Here is a 20713-nt window from a genome sequence, read left to right as displayed (position 1 = left end):
GCATCTATGTTCTGCCGGGCCATGCGTCTTATATTGATCTGATGAAGCTGATTGTTACGTGTGCCTGCTGATTCCCACCCCCATCCAGCTGCACAGACATGCAAATTAGGGTGTCTTGGAGTCACCATGAGTTGAACAGCTTCTGTGTTCTGCTGGGCCGTGCGTCTTATATTGTTCCGATGTAGTCGATTGTTACGCGTGCCTGCTGATTCCTGCCCCCATGCAGCTGCACAGACATGCAAATTAGGGTATCTTGGAGTCACCATGAGTTGAACAGCATCTGTGTTCTGCCGGACCGTGCATCTTAAATTGTTCTGATGAAGCTGATTGTTACGCGTCCCTGCTGATTCCTGCCGCCATGCAGCTGCACACACATGCAAATTAGGGTGTCTTGGAGTCACCAAAAGTTGAACAGCATCTGTATTTTGCTGGGTTATACTCTGGTTTCTCTTTAGAATGATTAAATCTTTTGCATTTTATTAAAGATTTCTGTGGAGGGGAATAACCATGAGTTTTGGTGAATTTTTTGATGCCTGGCTAATGCTGGGTCTCCTTGGTGAAAAATAGCTTGAGATCCTTTGATTTGGAAAGGCAAGCAGATGGCTTTAATGTTGTTGTTGTTTGTGGTGGTGGTAAACGTGGATTTGAAAACTACTTGATAGTCTTGATCCACCTATGCATATATTTTCCTCCAATTCCATGGCCGTGCATCTTATATTGTTCTGATGAAGCCGATTGTTATGCATGCCTGCTGATTCCCGCCCATATGCAGCTGCACAGACATGCAAATTTCAATGTCTTGGAGTCACCATGAGTTGAACAGCATCTATGTTCTGCCGGGCCATGCGTCTTATATTGATCTGATGAAGCTGATTGTTACGTGTGCCTGCTGATTCCCACCCCCATCCAGCTGCACAGACATGCAAATTAGGGTGTCTTGGAGTCACCATGAGTTGAACAGCTTCTATGTTCTGCTGGGCCGTGCGTCTTATATTGTTCCGATGAAGTCGATTGTTTCGCGTGCCTGCTGATTCCCGCCCCCATGCAGCTGCACAGACATGCAAATTAGGGTGTCTTGGAGTCACCATGAGTTGAACAGCATCTGTGTTCTGCCGGACCGTGCATCTTATATTGTTCTGATGAAGCTGATTGTTACGCGTCCCTGCTGATCCCTGCCGCCATGCAGCTGCACACACATGCAAATTAGGGTGTCTTGGAGTCACCATAAGTTGAACAGCATCTGTGTTTTGCTGGGTTATACTCTGGTTTCTCTTTAGAATGATTAAATATTTTGCATTTTATTAAAGATTTTTGTGGAGGGGAACAACCATGAGTTTTGGTGAATTTTTTGATACCTGGCTAATGCCGGGCATCCTTGGTCAAAAATAGCTTGAGATCCTTTGATTTGGAAAGGCAAGCAGATTGCTTTAATGTTGTTGTTGTTGTTGGTGGTGGTGGTAAACGTGGCCTTGAAAACTACTTGATAGTCTTGATCCACCTATGCATATATTTGCCCCCAATTCCAAGGCCGTGCGTCTTATATTGTTCTGATGAAGCCGATTGTTATGCATGCCTGCTAAATGCCGCCCATATGCAGCTGCACAGACATGCAAATTTCAATGTCTTGGAGTCACCATGAGTTGAACAGCATCTATGTTCTGCCGGGCCATGCGTCTTATATTGATCTGATGAAGCTGATTGTTACGTGTGCCTGCTGATTCCCACCCCCATCCAGCTGCACAGACATGCAAATTAGGGTGTCTTGGAGTCACCATGAGTTGAACAGCTTCTGTGTTCTGCTGGGCTGTGCGTCTTATATTGTTCCGATGTAGTCGATTGTTACGCGTGCCTGCTGATTCCTGCCCCCATGCAGCTGCACAGACATGCAAATTAGGGTATCTTGGAGTCACCATGAGTTGAACAGCATCTGTGTTCTGCCGGACCGTGCATCTTAAATTGTTCTGATGAAGCTGATTGTTACGCGTCCCTGCTGATTCCTGCCGCCATGCAGCTGCACACACATGCAAATTAGGGTGTCTTGGAGTCACCAAAAGTTGAACAGCATCTGTATTTTGCTGGGTTATACTCTGGTTTCTCTTTAGAATGATTAAATCTTTTGCATTTTATTAAAGATTTCTGTGGAGGGGAATAACCATGAGTTTTGGTGAATTTTTTGATGCCTGGCTAATGCTGGGTCTCCTTGGTGAAAAATAGCTTGAGATCCTTTGATTTGGAAAGGCAAGCAGATGGCTTTAATGTTGTTGTTGTTTGTGGTGGTGGTAAACGTTGCCTTGAAAACTACTTGATAGTCTTGATCCACCTATGCATATATTTGCCCCCAATTCCATGGCCGTGCGTCTTATATTGTTCTGATGAAGCCGATTGTTATGCATGCCTGCTGATTGCCGCCCATATGCAGCTGCACAGACATGCAAATTTGAATGTCTTGGAGTCACCATGAGTTGAACAGCATCTATGTTCTGCCGGGCCATGCGTCTTATATTGATCTGATGAAGCTGATTGTTATGTGTCCTTCTGATTCCCGCCCCATGCAGCTGCACACACATGCAAATTAGGGTGTCTTGGAGTCACCATAAGTTGAACAGCATCTGTGTTTTGCTGGGTTATACTCTGGTTTCACTTTAGAATGACTAAATCTTTTGCATTTTATTAAAGATTTCTGTGGAGGGGAACAACCATGAGTTTTGGTGAATTTTTTGATGCCTGGCTAATGCTGGGCCTCCTTGGTAAAAAATAGCTTGAGATCCTTTGATTTGGAAAGGCAAGCAGATGGTTTTAATGTTGTTGTTGGTGGTGATAAACGTGGCCTTGAAAACTACTTGATAGTCTTGATCCACCTATGCATATATTTGCCCCCAATTCCAAGGCAGTGCGTCTTATATTGTTCTGATGAAGCCGATTGTTATGCATGCCTGCTGATTCCCGCCCATATGCAGCTGCACAGACATGCAAATTTGAATGTCATGGATTCACCATGAGTTGAACAGCATCTATGTTCTGCCGGGCCATGCGTCTTATATTGGTCTGATGAAGCTGATTGTTACGTGTGCCCGCTGCTTCCCGCCCCCATGCAGCTGCACAGACATGCAAATTAGGGTGTCTTGGAGTCACCATGAGTTGAACAGCTTCTGTGTTCTGCTGGGCCATGCGTCTTATATTGTTCCGATGAAGTCGATTGTTATGTGTGCCTGCTGATTCCCGCCCCCTTGCAGCTGCACAGACATGCAAATTAGGGTGTCTTGGAGTCACCATGAGTTGAACAGCACCTGTGTTCTGCCGGGCCGTGCATCTTATATTGTTCTGATGAAGCTGATTGTTACGCGTCCCTGCTGATTTCCGCCCCCATGCAGCTGCACATACATGCAAATTAGGGTGTCTTGGAGTCACCATAAGTTGAACAGCATCTGTGTTTTGCTGGGTTATACTCTGGTTTCTCTTTAGAATGATTAAATCTTTTGCATTTTATTAAAGATTTCTGTGGAGGGGAACAACCATGAGTTTTGGTGAATTTTTTGATGCCTAGCTAATGCTGGGCCTCCTAGGTGAAAAATAGCTTGAGATCCTTTGATTTGGAAAGGCAAGCAGATGGCTTTAATGTTGTTGTTGTTTGTGGTGGTGGTAAACGTGGATTTGAAAACTACTTGATAGTCTTGATCCACCTATGCATATATTTTCCTCCAATTCCATGGCCGTGCATCTTATATTGTTCTGATGAAGCCGATTGTTATGCATGCCTGCTGATTCCCGCCCCTATGCAGCTGCACAGACATGCAAATTTCAATGTCTTGGAGTCACCATGAGTTGAACAGCATCTGTGTTCTGCCGGGCCATGCGTCTTATATTGATCTGATGAAGCTGATTGTTACGTGTGCCTGCTGATTCCCACCCCCATCCAGCTGCACAGACATGCAAATTAGGGTGTCTTGGAGTCACCATGAGTTGAACAGCTTCTATGTTCTGCTGGGCCGTGCGTCTTATATTGTTCCGATGAAGTCGATTGTTTCGCGTGCCTGCTGATTCCCGCCCCCATGCAGCTGCACAGACATGCAAATTAGGGTGTCTTGGAGTCACCATGAGTTGAACAGCATCTGTGTTCTGCCGGACCGTGCATCTTATATTGTTCTGATGAAGCTGATTGTTACGCATCCCTGCTGATCCCTGCCGCCATGCAGCTGCACACACATGCAAATTAGGGTGTCTTGGAGTCACCATAAGTTGAACAGCATCTGTGTTTTGCTGGGTTATACTCTGGTTTCTCTTTAGAATGATTAAATATTTTGCATTTTATTAAAGATTTTTGTGGAGGGGAACAACCATGAGTTTTGGTGAATTTTTTGATACCTGGCTAATGCCGGGCATCCTTGGTCAAAAATAGCTTGAGATCCTTTGATTTGGAAAGGCAAGCAGATTGCTTTAATGTTGTTGTTGTTGTTGGTGGTGGTGGTAAACGTGGCCTTGAAAACTACTTGATAGTCTTGATCCACCTATGCATATATTTGCCCCCAATTCCAAGGCCGTGCGTCTTATATTGTTCTGATGAAGCCGATTGTTAGGTGTGCCTGCTGATTCCCGCCCATATGCAGCTGCACAGACATGCAAATTTAAATGTCTTGGAGTCACCATGAGTTGAACAGCATCTATGTTCTGCCGGGCCATGCGTCTTATATTGTTTTGATGAAGCTGATTGTTACGTGTGCCTGCTGATTCCCGCCCCCATGCAGCTGCACAGCCATGCAAATTAGGGTGTCTTGGAGTCACCATGAGTTGAACAGCTTCTGTGTTTTGCTGGGCCATGCGTCTTATATTTTTGCGATGAAGTCGATTTTTATTCGTGCCTGCTGATTCCTGCCCCCTTGCAGCTGCACAGACATGTAAATTAGGGTGTCTTGGAGTCACCATGAGTTGAACAGCATCTGTGTTCTGCCGGGCCGTGCATCTTATATTGTTCTGATGAAGCTGATTGTTACGCGTCCCTGCTGATTTCCGCCCCCATGCAGCTGCACACACATGCAAATTAGGGTGTCTTGGAGTCACCATAAGTTGAACAGCATCTGTGTTTTGCTGGGTTATACTCTGGTTTCACTTTAGAATGACTAAATCTTTTGCATTTTATTAAAGATTTCTGTGGAGGGGAACAACCATGAGTTTTGGTGAATTTTTTGATGCCTGGCTAATGCTGGGCCTACTTGGTGAAAAATAGCTTGAGATCCTTTGATTTGGAAAGGCAAGCAGATGGTTTTGTTGGTGGTGGTGGTAAACGTGGCCTTGAAAACTACTTGATAGTCTTGATCCACCTATGCATATATTTGCCCCCAATTCCAAGGCCGTGCGTCTTATATTGTTCTGATGAAGCCGATTGTTATGCATGCCTGCTGATTCCCGCCCATATGCAGCTGCACAGACATGCAAATTTGAATGTCTTGGAGTCACCATGAGTTGAACAGCATCTATGTTCTGCCGGGCCATGCGTCTTATATTGATCTGATGAAGCTGATTGTTACGTGTGCCTGCTGATTCCCACCCCCATCCAGCTGCACAGACATGCAAATTAGGGTGTCTTGGAGTCACCATGAGTTGAACAGCTTCTGTGTTCTGCCGGACCGTGCATCTTAAATTGTTCTGATGAAGCTGATTGTTACGCGTCCCTGCTGATCCCTGCCGCCATGCAGCTGCACACACATGCAAATTAGGGTGTCTTGGAGTCACCATAAGTTGACCAGCATCTGTGTTTTGCTGGGTTATACTCTGGTTTCTCTTTAGAATGATTAAATATTTTGCATTTTATTAAAGATTTTTGTGGAGGGGAACAACCATGAGTTTTGGTGAATTTTTTGATACCTGGCTAATGCCGGGCCTCCTTGGTCAAAAATAGCTTGAGATCCTTTGATTTGGAAAGGCAAGCAGATGGCTTTAATGTTGTTGTTGGTGGTGGTGGTGGTAAACGTGGCCTTGAAACCTACTTGATAGTCTTGATCCACCTATGCATATATTTGCCCCCAATTCCAAGGCCGTGCGTCTTATATTGTTCTGATGAAGCCGATTGTTATGCATGCCTGCTGATTCCCGCCCATATGCAGCTGCACAGACATGCAAATTTAAATGTCTTGGAGTCACCATGAGTTGAACAGCATCTATGTTCTGCCGGGCCATGTGTCTTATATTGTTTTGATGAAGCTGATTGTTACGTGTGCCTGCTGATTCCCGCCCCCATGCAGTTTTACAGCCATGCAAATTAGGGTGTCTTGGAGTCACCATGAGTTGAACAGCTTCTGTGTTCTGCTGGGCCATGCGTCTTATATTGTTCCGATGAAGTCGATTGTTATGCGTGCCTGCTGATTCCTGCCCCCTTGCAGCTGCACAGACATGTAAATTAGGGTGTCTTGGAGTCACCATGAGTTGAACAGCTTCTGTGTTTTGCTGGGCTATGCGTCTTATATTGTTCTGATGAAGTCGATTTTTATGCGTGCCTGCTGATTCCTGCCCTCTTGCAGCTGCACAGACATGTAAATTAGGGTGTCTTGGAGTCACCATGAGTTGAACAGCATCTGTGTTCTGCCGGGCCGTGCATCTTATATTGTTCTGATGAAGCTGATTGTTACGCGTCCCTGCTGATTTCCGCCCCCATGCAGCTGCACACACATGCAAATTAGGGTGTCTTGGAGTCACCATAAGTTGAACAGCATCTGTGTTTTGCTGGGTTATACTCTGGTTTCACTTTAGAATGACTAAATCTATTGCATTTTATTAAAGATTTCTGTGGAGGGGAACAACCATGAGTTTTGGTGAATTTTTTGATGCCTGGCTAATGCTGGGCCTACTTGGTGAAAAATAGCTTGAGATCCTTTGATTTGGAAAGGCAAGCAGATGGTTTTGTTGGTGGTGGTGGTAAACGTGGCCTTGAAAACTACTTGATAGTCTTGATCCACCTATGCATATATTTGCCCCCAATTCCAAGGCCGTGCGTCTTATATTGTTCTGATGAAGCCGATTGTTATGCATGCCTGCTGATTCCCGCCCATATGCAGCTGCACAGACATGCAAATTTGAATGTCTTGGAGTCACCATGAGTTGAACAGCATCTATGTTCTGCCGGGCCATGCGTCTTATATTGATCTGATGAAGCTGATTGTTACGTGTGCCTGCTGATTCCCACCCCCATCCAGCTGCACAGACATGCAAATTAGGGTGTCTTGGAGTCACCATGAGTTGAACAGCTTCTGTGTTCTGCCGGACCGTGCATCTTAAATTGTTCTGATGAAGCTGATTGTTACGCGTCCCTGCTGATCCCTGCCGCCATGCAGCTGCACACACATGCAAATTAGGGTGTCTTGGAGTCACCATAAGTTGACCAGCATCTGTGTTTTGCTGGGTTATACTCTGGTTTCTCTTTAGAATGATTAAATATTTTGCATTTTATTAAAGATTTTTGTGGAGGGGAACAACCATGAGTTTTGGTGAATTTTTTGATACCTGGCTAATGCCGGGCCTCCTTGGTCAAAAATAGCTTGAGATCCTTTGATTTGGAAAGGCAAGCAGATGGCTTTAATGTTGTTGTTGGTGGTGGTGGTGGTAAACGTGGCCTTGAAACCTACTTGATAGTCTTGATCCACCTATGCATATATTTGCCCCCAATTCCAAGGCCGTGCGTCTTATATTGTTCTGATGAAGCCGATTGTTATGCATGCCTGCTGATTCCCGCCCATATGCAGCTGCACAGACATGCAAATTTAAATGTCTTGGAGTCACCATGAGTTGAACAGCATCTATGTTCTGCCGGGCCATGTGTCTTATATTGTTTTGATGAAGCTGATTGTTACGTGTGCCTGCTGATTCCCGCCCCCATGCAGTTTTACAGCCATGCAAATTAGGGTGTCTTGGAGTCACCATGAGTTGAACAGCTTCTGTGTTCTGCTGGGCCATGCGTCTTATATTGTTCCGATGAAGTCGATTGTTATGCGTGCCTGCTGATTCCCGCCCCCTTGCAGCTGCACAGACATGTAAATTAGGGTGTCTTGGAGTCACCATGAGTTGAACAGCTTCTGTGTTTTGCTGGGCTATGCGTCTTATATTGTTCTGATGAAGTCGATTTTTATGCGTGCCTGCTGATTCCTGCCCTCTTGCAGCTGCACAGACATGTAAATTAGGGTGTCTTGGAGTCACCATGAGTTGAACAGCATCTGTGTTCTGCCGGGCCGTGCATCTTATATTGTTCTGATGAAGCTGATTGTTACGCGTCCCTGCTGATTTCCGCCCCCATGCAGCTGCACACACATGCAAATTAGGGTGTCTTGGAGTCACCATAAGTTGAACAGCATCTGTGTTTTGCTGGGTTATACTCTGGTTTCACTTTAGAATGACTAAATCTATTGCATTTTATTAAAGATTTCTGTGGAGGGGAACAACCATGAGTTTTGGTGAATTTTTTGATGCCTGGCTAATGCTGGGCCTACTTGGTGAAAAATAGCTTGAGATCCTTTGATTTGGAAAGGCAAGCAGATGGTTTTGTTGGTGGTGGTGGTAAACGTGGCCTTGAAAACTACTTGATAGTCTTGATCCACCTATGCATATATTTGCCCCCAATTCCAAGGCCGTGCGTCTTATATTGTTCTGATGAAGCCGATTGTTATGCATGCCTGCTGATTCCCGCCCATATGCAGCTGCACAGACATGCAAATTTGAATGTCTTGGAGTCACCATGAGTTGAACAGCATCTATGTTCTGCCGGGCCATGCGTCTTATATTGATCTGATGAAGCTGATTGTTACGTGTGCCTGCTGATTCCCACCCCCATCCAGCTGCACAGACATGCAAATTAGGGTGTCTTGGAGTCACCATGAGTTGAACAGCTTCTGTGTTCTGCCGGACCGTGCATCTTAAATTGTTCTGATGAAGCTGATTGTTACGCGTCCCTGCTGATCCCTGCCGCCATGCAGCTGCACACACATGCAAATTAGGGTGTCTTGGAGTCACCATAAGTTGACCAGCATCTGTGTTTTGCTGGGTTATACTCTGGTTTCTCTTTAGAATGATTAAATATTTTGCATTTTATTAAAGATTTTTGTGGAGGGGAACAACCATGAATTTTTGGTGAATTTTTTGATACCTGGCTAATGCCGGGCCTCCTTGGTCAAAAATAGCTTGAGATCCTTTGATTTGGAAAGGCAAGCAGATGGCTTTAATGTTGTTGTTGGTGGTGGTGGTGGTAAACGTGGCCTTGAAAACTACTTGATAGTCTTGATCCACCTATGCATATATTTGCCCCCAATTCCAAGGCCGTGCGTCTTATATTGTTCTGATGAAGCCGATTGTTATGCATGCCTGCTGATTCCCGCCCATATGCAGCTGCACAGACATGCAAATTTAAATGTCTTGGAGTCACCATGAGTTGAACAGCATCTATGTTCTGCCGGGCCATGTGTCTTATATTGTTTTGATGAAGCTGATTGTTACGTGTGCCTGCTGATTCCCGCCCCCATGCAGCTGCACAGACATGCAAATTAGGGTGTCTTGGAGTCACCATGAGTTGAACAGCTTCTGTGTTCTGCTGGGCCATGCGTCTTATATTGTTCCGATGAAGTCGATTGTTATGCGTGCCTGCTGATTCCCGCCCCCTTGCAGCTGCACAGACATGTAAATTAGGGTGTCTTGGAGTCACCATGAGTTGAACAGCTTCTGTGTTTTGCTGGGCTATGCGTCTTATATTGTTCTGATGAAGTCGATTTTTATGCGTGCCTGCTGATTCCTGCCCTCTTGCAGCTGCACAGACATGTAAATTAGGGTGTCTTGGAGTCACCATGAGTTGAACAGCATCTGTGTTCTGCCGGGCCGTGCATCTTATATTGTTCTGATGAAGCTGATTGTTACGCGTCCCTGCTGATTTCCGCCCCCATGCAGCTGCACACACATGCAAATTAGGGTGTCTTGGAGTCACCAAAAGTTGAACAGCATCTGTATTTTGCTGGGTTATACTCTGGTTTCTCTTTAGAATGATTAAATCTTTTGCATTTTATTAAAGATTTCTGTGGAGGGGAATAACCATGAGTTTTGGTGAATTTTTTGATGCCTGGCTAATGCTGGGTCTCCTTGGTGAAAAATAGCTTGAGATCCTTTGATTTGGAAAGGCAAGCAGATGGCTTTAATGTTGTTGTTGTTTGTGGTGGTGGTAAACGTTGCCTTGAAAACTACTTGATAGTCTTGATCCACCTATGCATATATTTGCCCCCAATTCCATGGCCGTGCGTCTTATATTGTTCTGATGAAGCCGATTGTTATGCATGCCTGCTGATTGCCGCCCATATGCAGCTGCACAGACATGCAAATTTGAATGTCTTGGAGTCACCATGAGTTGAACAGCATCTATGTTCTGCCGGGCCATGCGTCTTATATTGATCTGATGAAGCTGATTGTTATGTGTCCTTCTGATTCCCGCCCCATGCAGCTGCACACACATGCAAATTAGGGTGTCTTGGAGTCACCATAAGTTGAACAGCATCTGTGTTTTGCTGGGTTATACTCTGGTTTCACTTTAGAATGACTAAATCTTTTGCATTTTATTAAAGATTTCTGTGGAGGGGAACAACCATGAGTTTTGGTGAATTTTTTGATGCCTGGCTAATGCTGGGCCTCCTTGGTAAAAAATAGCTTGAGATCCTTTGATTTGGAAAGGCAAGCAGATGGTTTTAATGTTGTTGTTGGTGGTGGTAAACGTGGCCTTGAAAACTACTTGATAGTCTTGATCCACCTATGCATATATTTGCCCCCAATTCCAAGGCAGTGCGTCTTATATTGTTCTGATGAAGCCGATTGTTATGCATGCCTGCTGATTCCCGCCCATATGCAGCTGCACAGACATGCAAATTTGAATGTCATGGATTCACCATGAGTTGAACAGCATCTATGTTCTGCCGGGCCATGCGTCTTATATTGGTCTGATGAAGCTGATTGTTACGTGTGCCCGCTGCTTCCCGCCCCCATGCAGCTGCACAGACATGCAAATTAGGGTGTCTTGGAGTCACCATGAGTTGAACAGCTTCTGTGTTCTGCTGGGCCATGCGTCTTATATTGTTCCGATGAAGTCGATTGTTATGCGTGCCTGCTGATTCCCGCCCCCTTGCAGCTGCACAGACATGCAAATTAGGGTGTCTTGGAGTCACCATGAGTTGAACAGCACCTGTGTTCTGCCGGGCCGTGCATCTTATATTGTTCTGATGAAGCTGATTGTTACGCGTCCCTGCTGATTTCCGCCCCCATGCAGCTGCACATACATGCAAATTAGGGTGTCTTGGAGTCACCATAAGTTGAACAGCATCTGTGTTTTGCTGGGTTATACTCTGGTTTCTCTTTAGAATGATTAAATCTTTTGCATTTTATTAAAGATTTCTGTGGAGGGGAACAACCATGAGTTTTGGTGAATTTTTTGATGCCTAGCTAATGCTGGGCCTCCTAGGTGAAAAATAGCTTGAGATCCTTTGATTTGGAAAGGCAAGCAGATGGCTTTAATGTTGTTGTTGTTTGTGGTGGTGGTAAACGTGGATTTGAAAACTACTTGATAGTCTTGATCCACCTATGCATATATTTTCCTCCAATTCCATGGCCGTGCATCTTATATTGTTCTGATGAAGCCGATTGTTATGCATGCCTGCTGATTCCCGCCCATATGCAGCTGCACAGACATGCAAATTTCAATGTCTTGGAGTCACCATGAGTTTAACAGCATCTATGTTCTGCCGGGCCATGCGTCTTATATTGATCTGATGAAGCTGATTGTTACGTGTGCCTGCTGATTCCCACCCCCATCCAGCTGCACAGACATGCAAATTAGGGTGTCTTGGAGTCACCATGAGTTGAACAGCTTCTATGTTCTGCTGGGCCGTGCGTCTTATATTGTTCCGATGAAGTCGATTGTTTCGCGTGCCTGCTGATTCCCGCCCCCATGCAGCTGCACAGACATGCAAATTAGGGTGTCTTGGAGTCACCATGAGTTGAACAGCATCTGTGTTCTGCCGGACCGTGCATCTTATATTGTTCTGATGAAGCTGATTGTTACGCGTCCCTGCTGATCCCTGCCGCCATGCAGCTGCACACACATGCAAATTAGGGTGTCTTGGAGTCACCATAAGTTGAACAGCATCTGTGTTTTGCTGGGTTATACTCTGGTTTCTCTTTAGAATGATTAAATATTTTGCATTTTATTAAAGATTTTTGTGGAGGGGAACAACCATGAGTTTTGGTGAATTTTTTGATACCTGGCTAATGCCGCGCCTCCTTGGTCAAAAATAGCTTGAGATCCTTTGATTTGGAAAGGCAAGCAGATGGCTTTAATGTTGTTGTTGTTGTTGGTGGTGGTGGTAAACGTGGCCTTGAAAACTACTTGATAGTCTTGATCCACCTATGCATATATTTGCCCCCAATTCCAAGGCCGTGCGTCTTATATTGTTCTGATGAAGCCGATTGTTATGTGTGCCTGCTGATTCCCGCCCATATGCAGCTGCACAGACATGCAAATTTAAATGTCTTGGAGTCACCATGAGTTGAACAGCATCTATGTTCTGCCGGGCCATGCGTCTTATATTGTTTTGATGAAGCTGATTGTTACGTGTGCCTGCTGATTCCCGCCCCCATGCAGCTGCACAGCCATGCAAATTAGCGTGTCTTGGAGTCACCATGAGTTGAACAACTTCTGTGTTTTGCTGGGCCATGCGTCTTATATTTTTGCGATGAAGTCGATTTTTATTCGTGCCTGCTGATTCCTGCCCCCTTGCAGCTGCACAGACATGTAAATTAGGGTGTCTTGGAGTCACCATGAGTTGAACAGCATCTGTGTTCTGCCGGGCCGTGCATCTTATATTGTTCTGATGAAGCTGATTGTTACGCGTCCCTGCTGATTTCCGCCCCCATGCAGCTGCACACACATGCAAATTAGGGTGTCTTGGAGTCACCATAAGTTGAACAGCATCTGTGTTTTGCTGGGTTATACTCTGGTTTCACTTTAGAATGACTAAATCTTTTGCATTTTATTAAAGATTTCTGTGGAGGGGAACAACCATGAGTTTTGGTGAATTTTTTGATGCTGGGCCTACTTGGTGAAAAATAGCTTGAGATCCTTTGATTTGGAAAGGCAAGCAGATGGTTTTGTTGGTGGTGGTGGTAAACGTGGCCTTGAAAACTACTTGATAGTCTTGATCCATCTATGCATATATTTGCCCCCAATTCCAAGGCCGTGCGTCTTATATTGTTCTGATGAAGCCGATTGTTATGCATGCCTGCTGATTCCCGCCCATATGCAGCTGCACAGACATGCAAATTTGAATGTCTTGGAGTCACCATGAGTTGAACAGCATCTATGTTCTGCCGGGCCATGCGTCTTATATTGATCTGATGAAGCTGATTGTTACGTGTGCCTGCTGATTCCCACCCCCATCCAGCTGCACAGACATGCAAATTAGGGTGTCTTGGAGTCACCATGAGTTGAACAGCTTCTGTGTTCTGCCGGACCGTGCATCTTAAATTGTTCTGATGAAGCTGATTGTTACGCGTCCCTGCTGATCCCTGCCGCCATGCAGCTGCACACACATGCAAATTAGGGTGTCTTGGAGTCACCATAAGTTGAACAGCATCTGTGTTTTGCTGGGTTATACTCTGGTTTCTCTTTAGAATGATTAAATATTTTGCATTTTATTAAAGATTTTTGTGGAGGGGAACAACCATGAGTTTTGGTGAATTTTTTGATACCTGGCTAATGCCGGGCCTCCTTGGTCAAAAATAGCTTGAGATCCTTTGATTTGGAAAGGCAAGCAGATGGCTTTAATGTTGTTGTTGGTGGTGGTGGTGGTAAACGTGGCCTTGAAACCTACTTGATAGTCTTGATCCACCTATGCATATATTTGCCCCCAATTCCAAGGCCGTGCGTCTTATATTGTTCTGATGAAGCCGATTGTTATGCATGCCTGCTGATTCCCGCCCATATGCAGCTGCACAGACATGCAAATTTAAATGTCTTGGAGTCACCATGAGTTGAACAGCATCTATGTTCTGCCGGGCCATGTGTCTTATATTGTTTTGATGAAGCTGATTGTTACGTGTGCCTGCTGATTCCCGCCCCCATGCAGTTTTACAGCCATGCAAATTAGGGTGTCTTGGAGTCACCATGAGTTGAACAGCTTCTGTGTTCTGCTGGGCCATGCGTCTTATATTGTTCCGATGAAGTCGATTGTTATGCGTGCCTGCTGATTCCCGCCCCCTTGCAGCTGCACAGACATGTAAATTAGGGTGTCTTGGAGTCACCATGAGTTGAACAGCTTCTGTGTTTTGCTGGGCTATGCGTCTTATATTGTTCTGATGAAGTCGATTTTTATGCGTGCCTGCTGATTCCTGCCCTCTTGCAGCTGCACAGACATGTAAATTAGGGTGTCTTGGAGTCACCATGAGTTGAACAGCATCTGTGTTCTGCCGGGCCGTGCATCTTATATTGTTCTGATGAAGCTGATTGTTACGCGTCCCTGCTGATTTCCGCCCCCATGCAGCTGCACACACATGCAAATTAGGGTGTCTTGGAGTCACCATAAGTTGAACAGCATCTGTGTTTTGCTGGGTTATACTCTGGTTTCACTTTAGAATGACTAAATCTATTGCATTTTATTAAAGATTTCTGTGGAGGGGAACAACCATGAGTTTTGGTGAATTTTTTGATGCCTGGCTAATGCTGGGCCTACTTGGTGAAAAATAGCTTGAGATCCTTTGATTTGGAAAGGCAAGCAGATGGTTTTGTTGGTGGTGGTGGTAAACGTGGCCTTGAAAACTACTTGATAGTCTTGATCCACCTATGCATATATTTGCCCCCAATTCCAAGGCCGTGCGTCTTATATTGTTCTGATGAAGCCGATTGTTATGCATGCCTGCTGATTCCCGCCCATATGCAGCTGCACAGACATGCAAATTTAAATGTCTTGGAGTCACCATGAGTTGAACAGCATCTATGTTCTGCCGGGCCATGCGTCTTATATTGATCTGATGAAGCTGATTGTTACGTGTGCCTGCTGATTCCCACCCCCATCCAGCTGCACAGACATGCAAATTAGGGTGTCTTGGAGTCACCATGAGTTGAACAGCTTCTATGTTCTGCCGGGCCGTGCATCTTATATTGTTCTGATGAAGCTGATTGTTACGCGTCCCTGCTGATCCCTGCCGCCATGCAGCTGCACACACATGCAAATTAGGGTGTCTTGGAGTCACCATAAGTTGAACAGCATCTGTGTTTTGCTGGGTTATACTCTGGTTTCTCTTTAGAATGATTAAATATTTTGCATTTTATTAAAGATTTTTGTGGAGGGGAACAACCATGAATTTTTGGTGAATTTTTTGATACCTGGCTAATGCCGGGCCTCCTTGGTCAAAAATAGCTTGAGATCCTTTGATTTGGAAAGGCAAGCAGATGGCTTTAATGTTGTTGTTGGTGGTGGTGGTGGTAAACGTGGCCTTGAAAACTACTTGATAGTCTTGATCCACCTATGCATATATTTGCCCCCAATTCCAAGGCCGTGCGTCTTATATTGTTCTGATGAAGCCGATTGTTATGCATGCCTGCTGATTCCCGCCCATATGCAGCTGCACAGACATGCAAATTTAAATGTCTTGGAGTCACCATGAGTTGAACAGCATCTATGTTCTGCCGGGCCATGTGTCTTATATTGTTTTGATGAAGCTGATTGTTACGTGTGCCTGCTGATTCCCGCCCCCATGCAGCTGCACAGCCATGCAAATTAGGGTGTCTTGGAGTCACCATGAGTTGAACAGCTTCTGTGTTCTGCTGGGCCATGCGTCTTATATTGTTCCGATGAAGTCGATTGTTATGCGTGCCTGCTGATTCCCGCCCCCTTGCAGCTGCACAGACATGTAAATTAGGGTGTCTTGGAGTCACCATGAGTTGAACAGCATCTGTGTTTTGCTGGGCTATGCGTCTTATATTGTTCTGATGAAGTCGATTTTTATGCGTGCCTGCTGATTCCTGCCCTCTTGCAGCTGCACAGACATGTAAATTAGGGTGTCTTGGAGTCACCATGAGTTGAACAGCATCTGTGTTCTGCCGGGCCGTGCATCTTATATTGTTCTGATGAAGCTGATTGTTACGCGTCCCTGCTGATTTCCGCCCCCATGCAGCTGCACACACATGCAAATTAGGGTGTCTTGGAGTCACCATAAGTTGAACAGCATCTGTGTTTTGCTGGGTTATACTCTGGTTTCACTTTAGAATGACTAAATCTTTTGCATTTTATTAAAGATTTCTGTGGAGGGGTACAACCATGAGTTTTGGTGAATTTTTTGATGCCTGGCTAATGCTGGGCCTACTTGGTGAAAAATAGCTTGAGATCCTTTGATTTGGAAAGGCAAGCAGATGGTTTTAATGTTGTTGGTGGTGGTGGTAAACGCGGCCTTGAAAACTACTTGATAGTCTTGATCCACCTATGCATATATTTGCCCCCAATTCCAAGGCCGTGCGTCTTATATTGTTCTGATGAAGCCGATTGTTATGCATGCCTGCTGATTCCCGCCCATATGCAGCTGCACAGACATGCAAATTTGAATGTCTTGGAGTCACCATGAGTTGAACAGCATCTATGTTCTGCCGGGCCATGCGTCTTATATTGGTCTGGTGAAGCTGATTGTTACGTGTGCCTGCTGATTCCCACCCCCATCCAGCTGCACAGACATGCAAATTAGGGTGTCTTGGAGTTCAGCTTTAAATCTGTACCATGCTAATGTCTACTGCATAAAAGTAAGAGGGGTGCAATTATAGAAAAGCTGCCGAGTTTATTCTAGAGTATTGCAGTTATTCAACTTTGTTACCCTTACCCACATGACTTTGTCAAACACTCTTGTCTTCATTTTACCAAGTCAGCTCTTCTTAGCCGCTTGCATTGTCTTTTAACTTAGAATTCTGCTGACTTTACATATCTTTAATAAAAGCCAGAGCATCTGCTATAAAATGTGCTACATTGTACAGGAGCGAACGCTGAATTAAAAGGCATACTATCTGCCTGGTATGTATGTATGTAGAAAGGTTACAGATCTGCTATGAGCATGGGCGTCCGCTGAAATTTTTTCAGGGGGGGGGGGGCGCTTCAGCAGCGGCGATACACAGTCGCATTTTACCCTTTCATCGACCGCTAGCAGTGGTTAAACGCTACCCCCCCCGCGTTAAAATTTAAAAACACCCCACTGTGCCCTCTGCATCTTTCAATATCTCTTTGTCCTACTGTGTACCCCCCTCTCCACAACTGCACCCCTTTACATTACACAACACCCTTCACCACTGGACCCCTCTACATTACACAGCACCCTGGATCACTGGACCTCTTTACATTGCACAGCATCCTGCACCACTGGACCTATTTCTATTATTACATAGTTATACAAAATGAAATGGTTCAACTCACCATAATGCAGAAACAGTTGGAGCCCCGAGTGTGTCACTTGCCACCATCGCCTGCCACGCGTTGCGGATTATCACTTGCCACGTCGCCATGCTTATCACTTGCCACGTTGTGGATTGTCACTTGTCACGTTGCCTGCTGTCACATGTTGTGGATTGTCACTTGCCACGTTGCCTGTCACATGTTGTGGATTGTCACTTGCCACGTCGCCTGCTGTCACATGTTGTGGATTGTCACTTGCCACAGCGCCTGTCACATGTTGCAGTCCGGATTGTCACTTGCCACGTTGCCTGTCACATGTTGTGAATTGTCACTTGCCACGTCGCCTGTCACATGTTGTGGATTGTCACTTGCCACGTTGCCTGTCACATGTTGTGGATTGTCACTTGCCACGTCGCCTGTCACATGTTGTGGATTGTCACTTGCCACGTCGCCTGTCACATGTTGTGGATTGTCACTTGCCACATCGCCTGTCACATGTTGTGGATTGTCACTTGCCACATCGCCTGTCACATGTTGTGGATTGTCACTTGCCACATCGCCTGTCACATGTTGCGGTCCGGATTGTCACTTGCCACGTCGCCTGCTGTCACATGTTGTGGATTGTCACTTGCCACGTCGCCTGTCACATGTTGTGGATTGTCACTTGCCACGTCGCCTGTCACATGTTGTGGATTGTCACTTGCCACGTCGCCTGTCACATGTTGTGGATTGTGTACCCCCCTCTCCACAACTGCACCCCTTTACATTACACAATACCCTTCACCACTGGACCCCTCTACATTACACAGCACCCTGGATCACTGGACCCCTTTACATTGCACAGCATCCTGCACCACTGGACCTATTTCTATTATTACATAGTTATACAAAATGAAATGGTTCAACTCACCATAATGCAGAAACAGTTGGAGCCCCGAGTGTGTCACTTGCCACCATCGCCTGCCACGCGTTGCGGATTATCACTTGCCACGTCGCCTGCCACATGCTTATCACTTGCCACGTTGTGGATTGTCACTTGTCACGTTGCCTGCTGTCACATGTTGTGGATTGTCACTTGCCACGTTGCCTGTCACATGTTGTGGATTGTCACTTGCCACGTCGCCTGCTGTCACATGTTGTGGATTGTCACTTGCCACAGCGCCTGTCACATGTTGCGGTCCGGATTGTCACTTGCCACGTTGCCTGTCACATGTTGTGAATTGTCACTTGCCACATCGCCTGTCACATGTTGCAGTCCGGATTGTCACTTGCCTGCTCCAATTGTCCCTTGCTGTGTCAGGACCAGGGTTGTCAGCAATGTCAGGCAGCAGAGAAATTATTTAAACTCTCTGATTCCCGCGCTGCCTACACAGAGAGGAAGGGGGCTGCTGGGCGGGCGGTGAGAGATAATGAAATCTCTCTGCTCCCTCCCGCTTACCAGCTCGCTGATTGGCCAGCACTCGCTCAGGCTCAGACACTCACTAAGCCAAGCCGCCCAGCCCACAAGCTCTCTCACCTGACACCCCTCAGCGGAGCCGCCCGCACTTTTAGCTGTCACTCGCCCGCACACTATGTCACTCGCTCCCTCACCAGCCCATCCAGCTGCCCACAGCCTGGCCTGCTAGCTCTCACCCATCCACGGCACTCACCGGCCATCCGCTGTTGGATTTCAGGGGGGGCCGTCCCGCTGACAGAGAGGGGGAGGGGGGGCGATCGGGGGAGATATACAGTGCAGACAGCTCACGGCTCTCCTCTCCCTGTCACAGCGCCACGGCTCCATTTACCAGAGAACTCGGCAGCGGCGCTGTGACAGGGAGAGGAGAGCCGTGAGCTGTCTGCACTGTATATCTCCCCCGATCTCCCTATCTCTGTCAGTGGAGCTAGCTCTAATTTCATTCGCCGTGATGCCGCCTTGTTTCCTGCCGAGAATCATGACATTGGCACTGGTTTCTAGGGGGGGGGGCGAGAGCCCTCCCTTGCCCTATGGAGCGGACGCCCATGGCTATGAGTAATGATTTTTGTAACTTATTGTCTAACAAAATCATGGTCATTGCTGAACAGGGAACATTGACACATTTGTAGGGACCCTGCCTAAAATTGGAGTATTCCTAGTTAGTTAAAGCAGAACATTTTACCCTAATGCATTCCCTGCATTATGGTAAAAAATGTCCAAATGTCCCAAAGATACATTTCGATTAAGGTTGCCACCTGTCCAGGATTCACCCGGACGGTCCAGGTTTTGAATCATGTGTCAGGGTTTCAGTCCACCTGAAACCCGGACACATTTTTCAGACAGGAATGTGACTCAGAACAGGGCCTGACAGATGGGTGAGGGGGCACTATATACACACACACACACACACACACACACACACACACACACACACACACACACACACATATTTTAAGCAGTTACAGCAACAGTTTTGTCCTTTTAGGGCACACATGTTAAACACAAGGCATGTGGGCCGAATCTGGGCTTCCAGGCCTTGTCAATTTGTCAAGGAAGCTTTGGGGAGGGTTGAGTTTGGATTACACCCTGTACATAATACACTCTTGAACCCTGCCCATAGAACACTCCTGAACTCTGCACTCTGTATGTAGCACACTCCTGAACTCTGCACTCTGTATGTAGCACACTCCTGAACTCTGCATTGTATGTAGCACACTGCTGAACTCTGCACTCTGTATGTAGCACACTCCTGAACTCTGCACAATGTATGTAGCACACTCCTGAACTCTGCACTCTGTATGTAACACACTCCTGAACTTTGCACTCTGTATGTAGCACACTCCTGAACTCTGCGTAATGTATGTAGCACACTCCTGAACTCTGCACTCTGTATGTAGCACACTCCTGAACTCTGCATTCTGTATGTAGCACACTCCTGCACTCTGCACAATGTATGTAGCACACTCCTGAACTCTGCACAATGTATGTAGCACACTCCTGAACTCTGCACAATGTATGTAGCACACTCCTGAACTCTGCACTCTATATGTAACATGCTCCTGAACTCTGCACAATGTATGTTGCACACTCCTGAACTCTGCACTCTGTATGTAGCACACTCCTGAACTCTGCACTCTGTATGTAGCACACTCCTGAACTCTGCACAATGTATGTAACACGCTCCTGAACTCTGCACTCTATATGTAGCGCACTCCTGAACTCTGCACAATATACGTTGCATAACCCTGAAGTCTGTACTCTGTATATAGCGCACTGAGATACAACTGGCCCTTACTGCTTATGGGGATCCTTGATGAAATTGAGTTTG

General features: G+C 46.0%; 21 non-coding genes across 21 annotated transcripts; all 21 read left to right on the top strand.

The window, feature by feature from the left end:
- The first annotated feature begins 435 nt into the window (after positions 1 to 435).
- Positions 436 to 549, top strand: LOC120938161. Its single transcript, XR_005748804.1, has one exon. It is a non-coding gene; the product is annotated as a U5 spliceosomal RNA (small nuclear RNA).
- A 708-nt stretch (positions 550 to 1257) lies between these two features.
- Positions 1258 to 1371, top strand: LOC120938201. Its single transcript, XR_005748842.1, has one exon. It is a non-coding gene; the product is annotated as a U5 spliceosomal RNA (small nuclear RNA).
- Positions 1372 to 2082: 711 nt separating this feature from the next.
- On the top strand, positions 2083 to 2196 carry LOC120938160. Its single transcript, XR_005748803.1, has one exon. It is a non-coding gene; the product is annotated as a U5 spliceosomal RNA (small nuclear RNA).
- A 430-nt stretch (positions 2197 to 2626) lies between these two features.
- On the top strand, positions 2627 to 2741 carry LOC120938798. Its single transcript, XR_005749242.1, has one exon. It is a non-coding gene; the product is annotated as a U5 spliceosomal RNA (small nuclear RNA).
- A 701-nt stretch (positions 2742 to 3442) lies between these two features.
- Positions 3443 to 3557, top strand: LOC120938773. Its single transcript, XR_005749218.1, has one exon. It is a non-coding gene; the product is annotated as a U5 spliceosomal RNA (small nuclear RNA).
- Positions 3558 to 4264: 707 nt separating this feature from the next.
- On the top strand, positions 4265 to 4378 carry LOC120938200. The gene has a single exon (XR_005748841.1). It is a non-coding gene; the product is annotated as a U5 spliceosomal RNA (small nuclear RNA).
- Positions 4379 to 5089: 711 nt separating this feature from the next.
- LOC120938797 lies at positions 5090 to 5204 on the top strand. Its single transcript, XR_005749241.1, has one exon. It is a non-coding gene; the product is annotated as a U5 spliceosomal RNA (small nuclear RNA).
- Positions 5205 to 5761: 557 nt separating this feature from the next.
- LOC120938198 lies at positions 5762 to 5875 on the top strand. The gene has a single exon (XR_005748840.1). It is a non-coding gene; the product is annotated as a U5 spliceosomal RNA (small nuclear RNA).
- An 846-nt stretch (positions 5876 to 6721) lies between these two features.
- LOC120938194 lies at positions 6722 to 6836 on the top strand. Its single transcript, XR_005748836.1, has one exon. It is a non-coding gene; the product is annotated as a U5 spliceosomal RNA (small nuclear RNA).
- Positions 6837 to 7393: 557 nt separating this feature from the next.
- LOC120938197 lies at positions 7394 to 7507 on the top strand. The gene has a single exon (XR_005748839.1). It is a non-coding gene; the product is annotated as a U5 spliceosomal RNA (small nuclear RNA).
- An 846-nt stretch (positions 7508 to 8353) lies between these two features.
- LOC120938192 lies at positions 8354 to 8468 on the top strand. Its single transcript, XR_005748835.1, has one exon. It is a non-coding gene; the product is annotated as a U5 spliceosomal RNA (small nuclear RNA).
- A 557-nt stretch (positions 8469 to 9025) lies between these two features.
- On the top strand, positions 9026 to 9141 carry LOC120938215. Its single transcript, XR_005748855.1, has one exon. It is a non-coding gene; the product is annotated as a U5 spliceosomal RNA (small nuclear RNA).
- Positions 9142 to 9986: 845 nt separating this feature from the next.
- LOC120938159 lies at positions 9987 to 10100 on the top strand. The gene has a single exon (XR_005748802.1). It is a non-coding gene; the product is annotated as a U5 spliceosomal RNA (small nuclear RNA).
- A 430-nt stretch (positions 10101 to 10530) lies between these two features.
- Positions 10531 to 10645, top strand: LOC120938796. The gene has a single exon (XR_005749240.1). It is a non-coding gene; the product is annotated as a U5 spliceosomal RNA (small nuclear RNA).
- A 701-nt stretch (positions 10646 to 11346) lies between these two features.
- LOC120938772 lies at positions 11347 to 11461 on the top strand. Its single transcript, XR_005749217.1, has one exon. It is a non-coding gene; the product is annotated as a U5 spliceosomal RNA (small nuclear RNA).
- A 707-nt stretch (positions 11462 to 12168) lies between these two features.
- On the top strand, positions 12169 to 12282 carry LOC120938219. The gene has a single exon (XR_005748859.1). It is a non-coding gene; the product is annotated as a U5 spliceosomal RNA (small nuclear RNA).
- A 711-nt stretch (positions 12283 to 12993) lies between these two features.
- Positions 12994 to 13106, top strand: LOC120938185. Its single transcript, XR_005748828.1, has one exon. It is a non-coding gene; the product is annotated as a U5 spliceosomal RNA (small nuclear RNA).
- A 548-nt stretch (positions 13107 to 13654) lies between these two features.
- LOC120938196 lies at positions 13655 to 13768 on the top strand. The gene has a single exon (XR_005748838.1). It is a non-coding gene; the product is annotated as a U5 spliceosomal RNA (small nuclear RNA).
- Positions 13769 to 14614: 846 nt separating this feature from the next.
- LOC120938191 lies at positions 14615 to 14729 on the top strand. Its single transcript, XR_005748834.1, has one exon. It is a non-coding gene; the product is annotated as a U5 spliceosomal RNA (small nuclear RNA).
- Positions 14730 to 15286: 557 nt separating this feature from the next.
- On the top strand, positions 15287 to 15402 carry LOC120938214. The gene has a single exon (XR_005748854.1). It is a non-coding gene; the product is annotated as a U5 spliceosomal RNA (small nuclear RNA).
- An 845-nt stretch (positions 15403 to 16247) lies between these two features.
- Positions 16248 to 16362, top strand: LOC120938171. The gene has a single exon (XR_005748814.1). It is a non-coding gene; the product is annotated as a U5 spliceosomal RNA (small nuclear RNA).
- The last annotated feature ends 4351 nt before the right edge of the window (positions 16363 to 20713 follow it).

This window comes from Rana temporaria, chromosome 4 (genome assembly GCF_905171775.1).
Source record: "Rana temporaria chromosome 4, aRanTem1.1, whole genome shotgun sequence".
In the NCBI taxonomy this organism is placed as follows: domain Eukaryota; kingdom Metazoa; phylum Chordata; class Amphibia; order Anura; family Ranidae; genus Rana; species Rana temporaria.
This window is presented reverse-complemented; position numbering and strand designations above follow the sequence as displayed.